Source organism: Schistocerca serialis, chromosome 3 (assembly GCF_023864345.2).
Source record: "Schistocerca serialis cubense isolate TAMUIC-IGC-003099 chromosome 3, iqSchSeri2.2, whole genome shotgun sequence".
NCBI classification, from domain to species: domain Eukaryota; kingdom Metazoa; phylum Arthropoda; class Insecta; order Orthoptera; family Acrididae; genus Schistocerca; species Schistocerca serialis.
This window is the reverse complement of record NC_064640.1, coordinates 809,096,626-809,110,182: the sequence shown is the minus strand read 5'-3', so window position 1 is coordinate 809,110,182 and position 13,557 is coordinate 809,096,626.

The window sequence follows — 13,557 nt, the reverse complement described above, 5'->3', positions numbered from 1 at the left end:
AATTACATTTTCATGCAATGTCGCCCAAAATAGTTTCCATTCAGTTGTAAATCATATCTACATATGTATGAAATTTTGCTTTACTTTTCATGGCTGGTAAAGTGGTGAAGTCTTGGTATAACATTGGACTCGTATTAATCATTGCCTTAGTTAATGCATACATAAAAGCAGCAACTGAAAAACAGAAACAGAGTGCCATTAAGTAGTATGATACCCATTTATCTTCAGAAAAAGCCGGAGACAGATTTAGCTATAAAATGTTACATGTAGTTCAGTGCTTTCTCATCTGTCATCAGATATACTCTAGTGTTACTGCAACACATGAAAAACCTGTGTATCATCTGCAAAAGTCTTCTGTTTTTAAATCTCTCCATGAAGACAAAATCATTTCTGAACTACAACTAATGGTGTGCAGTAGATCATTAATATACTTGTCCACTATTTTACTGCCCCTATCCTCAGCTCTTGGAAATGATGATGATGATGATGGTACATATAGAAAGTTTTTTTTTGTGCTCAATCCTCATTTCATTTTACCTGGTTGTTTCTTTTCAAAATATTGGTTGCAACAGTAGAAAATGTTCTCAATAATCCTAATTCAGCTTAACATTAGTAATATGCACACTATATTTCTTTTAATTTTTTAGATGACAGTATCATGTGCTCTAGTATTCTAGTCTCTTGGGTGGAGTGAGAGTTCTGATATTGTACATTAAATAGCTTTTACTAGGTGTAATTCTAGGACAGATTCTGATAAAAAATAACTTTATGATCTTTGCAGTATCATATTTACACAACTTCAGATAAAAATCCAATGTTTTTGTGCCTTTCTATTTGTTCTGAGCCTAAAAAACTGTTTTATTTTTACACTTCACTATTATGATGTTTTGACCACCATTTGCAACCCAGAATTTCTTTGTTTTAGGTAAATGGTGATGGTGGGAGAAAGGGGGTGGATATACACTTCATTTCTGAATGTACACCCATTGTTGGGTACTTTTTTTGTGTTCCAGTTTTATACATCTCATCTTTTATTTTCCACTAGTAGGAAATGCACAAGTGACCTGTTTCAAGAACTATAGCTTGACCATTGACACTCTTATGTTACTGCCAATCTTGACAACACTGCTTGGTGATGGCACTTTTCTTAGGATAGTGAAATATTTAGGGCATTACAAAATATTTATTTTGATACTGAATATAAAAGGTTCAAAAAAATAAAACAGTTGTTTGAGTGCACTAGAGATAGACTTGTACCAAAAACATTGTTTTACTGAAGTTGCAGGCCAATGATAAGCATCTGTGCGATTGGGTTTACAATTTATATAAAGAAATAGACAAATTAGTTATTGGTTAAGTGAAAGAAGTAGCTCTCAATTATCGTCTATCAGCCCATAACATTTGCTACACTCAGTTGATCAGAATAAGAATGGACACAATCAGATAAACAGAGGAAGAAATACGTATGTATAAACATTATCTGCAGCAAGTGGGCAATAGTGCATTTCTTATTTATCAATATTATGTGTGCTGTACATTGTGCTTATTGGGATTTTGTGCAATAACACAAATTTATCTGATGAAGTGACATGTTTTTATGGGTAGCAACTCTCTCTCCCTCTCCCTCTCTCCCTCCCTCTCCCTCTCCCTTCCTCCCTCCCTCCCCTCCCCTCCCCTCCTTTCTCTCCCTCCCTCCCTCCCTCTGTCCCGCCCACCCTCTCCCTCTCTCTTTCTGTCTCCCCACCCATCACCCCCCCCCATCAACCCCCCCCCCATCCCCCTCATCTCTGAGAGGGTCAGTGTTTTTGGCTGTCTGTCAGCATGTAACAACCCCATCTTTCTGAAGTATAATTTATTTTTGCAGCACATTTTCCATGTTTTCCACTTCATTTTGGTACCCTGCTGGTTTGGTCTTAGTTCATTCATGTAAATATTTGTCTGTTGTGGGTTTCTGCACTATGGCGACCTAATCCCAAGGTATTTGTTGGATTCAGTTTCAGAGAGAATCCATTACAATTCAGGCGCACAGTTTTTCTGTAGTTGGGTTTTTTTTTTTTTTTAGTTATAACTTTGTAAGCTAAATGTGTATGATAGAAGGGAAAGTTTGCAACGTATTAAACATGTTGGTGTAATTGATTTGTTATTGAAATTAGTACTGATAAATCCACAAGACAAAATTCAGTACTCATTAAATTTGAGGGACTTTTCTCTTTGTCAGTAAACAGTGTACATTTTGCTGAAATTGCTGCTGGCTTTATAGAAATGTCTATCTGTGTACACAATTAGTTTAAGTGACATGATTATAAAGGAAATATGACCAGTGCCAGTCATACACTTGTGGAGTGTTGTGTGAGATTAAGTAACTATCACCATTAATAATAGTGTGCATGGGAGTGAGATGAATGAGGTTTCAACAGGCAAATGCTGAAGTGACTAAAATATGCTGTTGAACTGTAAGAAGGTTTATGAGGTGAGAGACTGAAGATTTCTAGATACTGTGTTTTGCCTTTGTGAGAGTTGACTCATATTACTAATGTTAACTACATGGAACCTAACATGGATAATATATTATGAGCAAAATTGTGAAAATATACTTCAGGTGCATCTTTATGATCAGGACACCTGTTCTACATCTATGTTCATAAAATACATCAGTTTTTCTGATGAATTATACGATTCTTAGATGCTGATCTATATCTTTTTGATTATTGTAAAGAAAATAAAACTAATGACCTGCTTCTCAATCAGAAAATAAATATTTCTTTCATTTAAAAGTAGCTTCATTAAATAAATTGCTTTTAAATTAATTAATTTTAATTTGTTTATGTTCTAACCTCCAACTATTTCTTATAGTACTCGATCAGGTCATACATAGGCAAGTTAACATACTATGCTGTGCTTCAAAAAATTAAGCAAAACAAACCATTCATAGTACTTTTTGAAAGTCATGAAATTAAGAATATTTGAATAAGGATATTGGAGGACCACAAACTGAATGCCAGAAATGTTACAGGCATGTTTGTTGCCATTACTTCACACCTAAAGAATGGTAACCATCTGATACCACCTTCATTTTGTGTATTCAGAATAAATCAGTCATGCGTGTATATTTGTTAGGAAAAAATGTTTTACTTCATTTGCTGGCCTGTTGAACCTCAACTCCCCCATACAGGTAATATAAAAGATATTCCATAACACACCATAGACAGCAGGAGAATGTGAACTTTCTACTCATATTCTAACGCAGACATAAATAAAATGATTTGCCAAAAGGACACAAAAGGACCTTAATCGCAATGAATAACTTGACCTAGAATGTATTTTTTGCTCAGCTGCATCTGACAGTCTTTGTGAAGAAGAGCATTAATTCTCCATCCTGAATTATTAGTTCTGTCATTCATTAACTGCTGAATGAGTTTTCATTATTAAAAATTTTTCAGTGACTGCATACTTTTTGCACTCATTGGATCATCTGAAGCAATTCATTTTTATATTCCAACATAGTTAATCAAGAAACAGCATTTTGGACAACTGTGTGCTCAATATTATGTTGAGGCAGTATAAATCGAATAAACAAAACAATACCACAGTTTATAATTGAGAATCTACTGCATTTTTTCAATGTGTTAGAAGTTTATATTTGCTGTGTCACTGTGTGTATCATCTCATTGATTCTTTTTGGCAGAGAATGCGAATGTGTACACTCCTCTGATTAGCTTAAATCTGAAAGTAAAAAGTCTCTCCAGTGAATAGGTAATTAGTGGCTCTCTCGTTTAAATTCTACTAATTTCTGAAATACTTAATCCTCAGAAAAGAAATGGGACCCAGAAAAATGTTAAATGCAATTTAAAACATGATTTAGCACAGTGTGCGTAATTTTTAACTGTATTTAGTAGATAATGATAAAGACCAATTCATATCAAATGTACCATTGTAAGTAATAGACTTACTGTGACTATAAAATCTGAAGTTTTCGTGACATAATGGGTAGTGTAATAGCAGGCATTGTTCGTTGTTTGCTGTACTGGAGTTTGCCAATTTCCATGATGTACATTTAAACCAATCACAGTGTGGTTTTCTGTGTCCTTACAAACGCAGCTACATAGTTTTTGCAACTTTGTTGGTTGGTAAATACATAATTGCCAGATGCAGAACAATCTGTTGTCAAATCTTAAGTTGAATAACCAGCCATCATTTAGCTATCTCCTGAGTTGCATAAGTAACTTCAAAGGTAGGTGTTCCTGTGTTCACGTCTGCATCACCTGACACCGAGGAGGGGGATCTCGTGCTTGCACTCAAATTGAGTGACAAGTGCAAGGTACTGTGGCACTTTAATTTTCATTTATGGATGGGGTGCAGAATTTTGTTTAGGAAGTGCCCTTGTTAAAATTGTTTGGTAATAACTCTGTAATTGATGAAAACTAATAATTAATATCAATCTGTATGATTGTATGACTTACATGCATGAGCATTATGCAGAGTATACATGTATGTATAAAAATGTGCACACAGTTTGACATGTCTGTGAATTTGAACTAGAAGGGAAAAAAAATTGTGCACTATCTGTGATGCAGCACCCTAAGTTGTAAGAAGATTGTTAGTTCCTTTTTAATTTACAGTTTTGCATGAGAAATGTACTTTTGTTTATTCATTTGGTTTGATTTTCTTAAAAATATCATGAAGGTAGCGCTGCACTATATATATGGCTTTTGTATGTTAGTATTTTGCAGATGAATTTCTGTATTAATCTTCCATTTTATAGTTTCATAAGTATGATGCAGCATGGCTACATATATTTATTTCATATCAGCTCTTTGCAAAAATATTCTTGTTAAATAAGTCACCTGTTCATATTGTACCTTTTTTTAGATTTTTTTCTTCAACCTACAGCACCAGAAAAAGTCGTCTCATTGGTTTGCTTCAGTTGAGCTTACCAATCTTGGTATTGTAATTTGTGATCACAAATTGAGATTCTTATGAAGAAAACAGTATAAAAGACATAGTCACAACAGTGATATATATGGAGTGGATTTTTAATTGCTATTGTCAGAGCAATGTTCATATGACTGGTATGTGAACTGTATGAAAGGACTGTTGTGTGAGTTTTCTAATTTTTTGTTGCACTGTTTCATAATATTCAGTGGTGACAGACATTCAATAGCTGATGTAACGTGTTGTCAGTTCTGCATATCATAGTGAAAAATGAGCAACATTTTTATTCTAAATTGACATATTTTTTGTAGGCTGTAATCCTACTAATCTATGGAAACATACACTGTAATTTGATGTACATATTTAATGTGTCAGGATGGTATGTATGTTATGGAAGCTATTAAGAATATGAACAAGAAGCCGAGGTGCCTTTATTGTCAGTTCCATACTGCAGACAGCCTTATCTTCATGAAGAAAGAAATGCTATGATTAATAAAGTGGAAAGTGGAAGCTGTCATGTAGCCTATTAAGTCTTTGTATAGGATTTTGTGATAAAAGTACAAACCCCATGTTATTGTATGAAAACAACAACAAAACTCAGATTTGGTAGTATACTACATTTTTCTCAAATTTCTGCTGAGGATCTTAAATCATAATCCATTTCTGTACCAGTTGATGCATAGTAATTACAGGAATGGATAGTGAGATTCATTTATATTCATGCAAGACATCTGGTAACTTAAGCTTTGAAGTAGGTATAACTGAAATATGTGTACAGAAATCATATTTAGTATTAATCTTACATGAGAATGGATGACAATGCTTGAATTTTACAGTTGCCTTTCCTTATGAACTGCCTGCAGTTGAATGCTCATCCTGGCTTTCTCTTTTAGAACAGCTTGAGTTGGCAAACATATAACCAATCTCAATAGTATATTAAGTTAAATAGTGGGTTTATTAATAATTTATTGCAGATTATAGAGAGAGATGAAAAAAGTTTTTTTTTTCCTACCAGGTTTTGTAAAATAATTGGTATTTAATATGGCTCCTCTCTCAGCATGCATGATTATCATCATCCTCTCCAGGAATACATGCAAAACTTGTGATTTACAACTGATGTTTCAAACTGAAAGTACTGCATGTTTTGTGTAGTGTTGCAAGCTCTAGTGCAGTCTAAAAGTAAATTCCCTTCTGGATTAAAAGTTATGATCATTGTAAAAAAAGGTTCTGGTAACACTGTGACAGATTTGTGTATTAATATGCTATTATTATGAGGACAGTTTCCTATCAGCTATGATATTATATTATGGTTTAGAGTTCAAAATAATGAGCCCTTTAATACATTTTTTAAAAATTTCCTAGTCACTTTGAAACTTACTGCTGTGTTTACTTGAGTGATGTCACGGTTAGTGTTTTTATTGATGAATGGGATACATAATGTCAGGATTAGGTTTGTTTAAGTCACAGAGAAAGTCATTAACAAGTTCATGATACAATCTGCTGAAATTAGTTTTATCTGTTCCTAAACAGTTCAAGCAGGATATGTCCAGTTTTGATGAGTAAAGTCATGAGTGCTGTGTAACTTATATTATAAATATTTGCAGAGTTCAGTTTATTTTGGGCACGTATTTGTCATGATTTTTTTCCCCAAGGTGGCAGTATGGCTAACCAGTGCTTACCTTTGTGAGACAAAATTCAAATACTTCCAGTAAACACAATGAAGATAGGAAAAACTATTCTCAGCTTTCAGAACTGTTAAAGTTCCTTCTTCAGGGAGTAGTGATAGTTACATTTTGGAAAGTTGGAAAAGAGGGAGAAATCCCCTTCTCCTTGCATTGAATGGGTTCTTCTCATCGTGGAGTCTGGTTGACATACCCAGTCTAACTTAACCCATCCCTCTTTTCTCCATGAAATACCTGACCGTTCTGAAAGGTAGGAATAATTTTTTTTCTACTTGTATTGCGTCTATTGGCAGTATTGGTACTAGAATTTCACCTCCAGAATGTAAATATTGGCCAGTCATACTGCCATCTTGTAATTTTTCATGTTTCTCAGGTGAATTTTCCTTTTGATATTTGTGATTTTTTTCCCCCTAAATTCCCATGTGATTCATACTACTTTCCAATATATTCAGAGATAACTGACTGGTGTATACTAACAGAGAACACAAATTGTACATTTGTAAGTAACTGACAGCTGTATATCAGAGTTGTATCTACAAAATACGTGATTCAGTGAAGAAATCATAAATTAATACATTAGATGCTATCATGTAAAATACCATATTGGCTAAAATTTGGGAACGTATCATAAATTAGTTCTTATGCTAGAGCTTGCCATTATGGTAGTCTTCTCGTGAGGAAATTCCAGTGTGAATAGAAAACATCATGGCTGGTAGTTGTTTTTGAGGGTGTTAGCCAAATTGTAAATGTCATAAGTTCTGTATTAGTGCCCTTTTTATGATTCTCATATTTTATAATGTTTGGCATGATCTTGCACTTCTCCCTACCTGGGCCATTCCACAGAAATGGAAAACTTCACACAGATAAAATTTTTTCATTTTGTAACTTTATTTACAAGCAATTGGGTACTTTCCATGTCACAATTCTCTCTTAAAGAGCTTTTATTGTATTTATATCATCCATGTTGGCTCATTCCTTACATTAAGAGAATTAGGCCATTTATAGCAAATGTCTTGGCAAACACTCTTTATATTTTAAAAATGATTTTCAAGTTCCTTGCCACAAATTGCTATGTAACTGTTTGCAACAGCAATAGAAGATAGTGTTGCTCCATTAATTTGCCATTGCAGTGGAAGTGTTTTTCCCTCAGTAATTGACTCCTAAAGTCATTATTCATGTAAGAAACCAGGACTCTTAAATATTCATTAGTGTATTGTCCAACAGTTTTGTATCTGTGCTGTAATACTGTTTGATGGCCAGTGTTCACTCTTATGAACCACTGGCCATCTGCATTCAGTCCAGCTGAGAGTATAATTCCACTTAAAATAATTTTATATGAAAGTGGCATGAACAGTGTACTTCTCTAAAATCTTTCATCAATTCATAAGTGTTTTTTTTTGTAAACATCACCTAAACAATTGTCAAATATATTTTCCTAAATTTATTTTTAAACATTTCAAAATAATGATTTGGGTTGTGAATCCTAATGCTCCTTAACAAAATACTATGAAATGCATATTATTTACAGGATCTGTTTGCTATTTTGGCAGAGATCTTGATTGTAAATGGCAACTATATATCAATTTTGTTCTGCGTATATCCAATTTGGTCTAATACAATAACTACTTTCAGTTTTTGACATGAACGTGTTTTTGTAGCCACTTCTCAATGCATTACATTTATAGTAATGGATTTGTTTATTTAAATTTCATTCAACCTTTTGAGTACAACAAACTATTTCTGTAATGCTACATTTCCAACTGAGAAGCCACATGAGGTCACTTCCCACTTTAAATTCACTTCTTCTTATTTATCACTTTGGTGTATCAGGTTATTGCCACAATGCGAATATCTGCTCAAATAGTGGGCATGACTTGCTTTGTAAAGCCATTAATTTCTATTGTAACTAAAGATAATTATCCAAACTTCCTTTCCCAGCTGTTATTTTGCTTGGCTTCAACACATTTCGTTATTATTGTGATTATTACTTCTTCTTTCAGAATGAATGGTTACATATGGTTTGGTATTGGAAGCATCTTCGCTTGCCCATCATTGTACTATCACATATGTGTTGCTCATAGTATCTCTGCTTGTCATGCAGATGTCTAAAAGTGTCTAATGGTTTATAAATAATGTGGTTCCTAGCCTGAATTTTACATGGTATTGAATGATTGCTATAGGCTTATTTCATTTCCTATCTCAATAAGTAACATGGTGGGTTACAGTTAATTCTCACTATTATTACCTTAGGGGTTGTTTCAGTATAATTGGGTTCTTTTTTTGCAACATAAGTAGTGAATGATTTTTGGTTGTGGGTTTGCTGCAGTCTGAAAACTATTGAGAGGGTTTTTGCCACATGCTCATGTGTGCATGCACTACTCCTCTGATCCATGCACGTGACAGCTGCCACTACACCTACAAACCCCCCCCCCCCCCCCCCTCCTCCCAAATCTTCCCTCCTACACACAGAGAGGTTAACATCATTTGTCGTGAACCATTCATTATTTCTGCATCCATTGCTTGCCTGATGTGTGTGTGTGTGTGTGTGTGTGTGTGTGTGTGTGTGTGTGTGTGTGCGCGCGTGCGTGCATGCGCGGGCACAGCACTTTGTTGGGCGACATACCCTGCTGTGCTTGGAAACTATTTAATGAGTTCGTTACCAGATACTAGCTGAGGTTGTGGTGTGAAGTGCATGATTTGCTTTTAGATGCTACATATATAGTGGTAATATTAGATAGATGATAAATACAAATGATGAAATTAACTTTCACGATCTTAATTTGTGTTTCTACACCTTTGATTTTTGAGCAGGACACCTAATTTTATTGGGAACTGTACGCAGCTCATCAAAAAATATACTCACTTCTCCATTTTCTTCCTTTTAACATACCATTTTTGGAAGAACAAAAATTTCTAAGCAGTTAGTAGCTGTTGACCTTCAGTCTATTTAGTAGTATGAAAATGCCATTGAAACAAGTTAGATTTCTAGTCTGTTGTGACAAAAATATTTACAGCGGAGTAACGTGGTGAAAATGAATCCATCCTTTGAAGTCCGAAAGAGGCTAGAATTACAAGGAATTTAAAATGACATTTATGTTATTTTATAAAAATAAAAAAAAAAACACCACAAAAAAATTACATCCCATCAATGGAAGTGCCCACAAAAAGCAATAACTAGTGTAATATTGCTTATGAATATCCGAAAATACCAAGAGGAGATGAACCTTGTACTTTCTGTTATCAGGCACTGTTGTTCCATTTGGGGTAAACTGCAAAATTCAAATTAATGCTTCAATTTGTAAATACAGCTACAGATACAATTTTTAAGTAAGTGTGAGAAATTTTGTGTTTTAGAAAATAATGGTTTTACTGTCATCAATTTTTTAAGCCATTTTTAAGCTTGTCACACTCAAACATTGTAATGGCTAATACGAATCCCAATAGAAGTGTGCCGGATGGGGGAAGGATTAGAGGATACAGTGTATATTTAGTTATTCACAAAGTTTTCTGTGAATTTATGTGTCATTGTATTTTGGATAAAATTGTTGCACATTTTCTTTTCAACATACTGTTAAAGAAATGTATTTGTATTTGTCTCATGGAGATCACTGCCAGTACTCAATTTTTTGCTTGAGTGTCAAAGAGCACTAGTCATAGTGCGGCAATTGAATTCCAACTGTGGTAAACCTTGAGAACGAGAACTGTTGTTTTGCATTGCACGTCATATAGAACAAATTATTATAAATTTGAAAGATTAATGTGCAAAAAATTTGTAATAGTGAGTTTTCTTCATGCGTGCCATATCTTTCACACACATGTTAAATATGTAAATGTGTCTCATTGACTTTTGAAAGTTGCATTACGGGTTGTAATTATTTTAACCATGATTGTAGAATGATCCTGGGTGAAAATTTTATTTGCAGCTATGATTTAGCTTTTTGAGTATGAGGTCTGCATGAGTTTTCAGTCAGAAGTATGCATATTGTTGGAATGGTCAGTTTGTGTCTGAAAATAATGCAATATATATGCCTTACAGGCGAAGTCGTTCCATTCTGATGCATAGAATTACACAGATGTGAACAAAAGTTTAATATAATTTTAAACATCTGATTACCTAATTTGTGAAGACAACTCAAGTTTGTAATTAGTGTTAAATGTTTCATAAGACGATTCTGTGCCTTAATAAAACACCAGATAAGCAAGAATTGTTGATGTCTAACATTTAAAAGGCAGTGTGAACACCAGGGGGACAGGGAATTACTAATAGTTGTAGCAAATATGTCTTTATTAAGAGAAAATATTTTTCTCTCAGGTTTTGTGAATGTGAATGTCTTGGTGGTTTGTGATGCCAGTATGATAATTTTCTGTTTTACTTCTATATCTCAGTTCACATACAGACCAACAAGCCTATCATAAACATATTCTAAATGAGCAGTGATGAATGATCCATCGGAAATTATGTATGGTAATGTCAGTCTGTGTCTCAGAATTGCAACGGAAGCCAATTGAAATGCCATTTGACTGAAGGTAGTCTTTTCACTTTGGAGTCTCAAGGCGTATGCTGATACTAGTTTAAGACCATGTGATATCAGGAGCGATGGGTGAACAATGATCTAGGCTTCAGTTAGGTAGTATACCTGGCCAGTAAAGTGTTCACAGGGCCATTTTAAAATTCTGTGTGCCTGTTGGCCAACTTTAATTCGGGTAATAATCTCTAAATTGAATGGAAAACATGGGGACAGTGTGTGCAGAGTTTCAGGATAAATACCAGTTTGCTGTCAGCTGAGCTGCAGGTGTCCGTCAGGACCTGACAACCATTCATAAATAGTCTTCCATTATGTACAAATATAGTAACATTTTTGTTTAAAATTAAATGAGAGTTTTTAAATATTTTCTAGTTAGTCATTTGTGCCTTTGTCATTGTTCTTTGGGAGAAATATGGTGTCAGAATGTAATTACAAATGAAGCAAAAATAATAATATTGCCACTTGCAATGAGAATACTTGTTTGCTTTTAGAACTGTTGGCTTTTCTCAAATCATTATTTAAGAGGGAAAATGAACTTGATGCAGTTGAGATTTAAATGAAATAATAAACACTCTTGAAGGACAAATTCCACCCTCACTGGGAAGGTCATGAGTGTTGTCAGAATCAGTAGCAGTGAAATCAATAGTAATAGTTTTGGTGCCTCAATGAAACAAAAGTGATGAATCAGTCAACATTATTTTCTTTTCTTAAGTGGTGGAACATGTTGCTTAGTAATTAACAAATACCTTCTAATATTTAAACGTTTGTATGTATTGTGAAAGAATGATTCACCTCTGAGACTACTAACTTCCTACTGTTAAACAACAAAGTTGTAGATAATTAGTATACATTGCTGTGTGTAATGGTTAGAATAATCTTGAAACATTTTTGGGATGTACCAAATTTGCAAGAAATTTACTGCAGTTACTGGGATTAACAGAGACTGATGACGTCGCATGCTTCTGACAGGTGCTCCAATTTAGGTCCTGTAAAACGTTTATCCCTTAGAATGAAGCAATGGTTATGAATTAAGGAAGAGATATAATCCAATAATTGTTTTCAAACCTAATGTCTTTGTATTTAATATTAAACAAGACTAAAAGTGATTATTCAAATTTGTAATTACAGCCAGTATATGAATGCATGTATGCAAGTCAATAATTATCCAGTCTGGTTCCTTAGTCAGCTTTGCTATTATTCTGGTAGACTTAAATGATTAGTATACTGCTTGCTGTGCAAAATTTTCTCACACCAAGAATGGTTTCATCTGATCACCGGATTAATTTCACTTGAAAGAAAGGAGTCCCAATAACTGCTATTGGAGCTGATGTAGGGAAATAGTCTTTATGATAAGGAAAGAGGCAGATGTAGTGAGAGTCATTTCTTATAGTCTTGGAGAAAAGAATAATCTATTATAGCAGATGAAAAGCAATTTACATTGTTGTAGGAACCTTCAAATGAGTTGTTGTCCACAAATGTTACTTGTGTCAGAATTAATATTTAGAAAAAAATCATTGTAATGTTTTTCCTTTGTGAAAGAACCTGGCAACACTTGTGAACTTGTCAGCATCTGATGATTAATTAATGAAAGCCTACTGTTTTCACACAACAGAGCATGTTGTAAAGAGTTATGTGAATTGATTAAGAAATATAATTTATTTTATCTAGGAGTACACACACACACACACACACACACACTTGAAAAACTTTGATTATGAGGAGAAACAGGAAGGTGAGTGTAGTATGTAGTTATGCATCAGTGCTGAAGTTTACGTGGTATGACTTAACTGTAAGTTTTTGAAAATGTAATTTTTATTTCAATATAAATTGTCAAAAAGTGCCTATACAGGAGCAACACCAAATTGTCGTCTTAATTACTGACCAATGTTCAGTATATGAGTTAATAGTCATTAATAATGGAGTTCTGTGGTGCAATTATAAAACTAACAAATGCATAGTCCTATATGAAACGTGGAGTTTTAGGTGATATTTCACTTTTTTTTAAAAAAAATCTGTTTTGTATGAATGTGCAAATCAAGAAACTGATTCCTTTATTGGCAGTGCATATGTTTACAGCAGTGTGAACTGTGTGTTTGCTGCTGCTTGTAGTTTCAAGTGATAATATGTCAGTTGAGTGCTTGATTGCGATGTGGGCTAGAGCAAATCAGTGGATTAAATGCACATCATTTGTTTATTGATACGTAACAGGTACTTCAATTATTCATTTTTTAAAATTTCATTTTGTAAAAAGAACAATCAAATAAAATTATTGTATTGATAATTGTAGATTATATGTGTGATGGTTATAATACTTATTAAATGATGTGTAGCACATAAATAATACAAGAGTACTTATGAATATTATACTTGAAATTTTAAGATACATTGTTGAAATATAGATCACCATAAGTAGAACA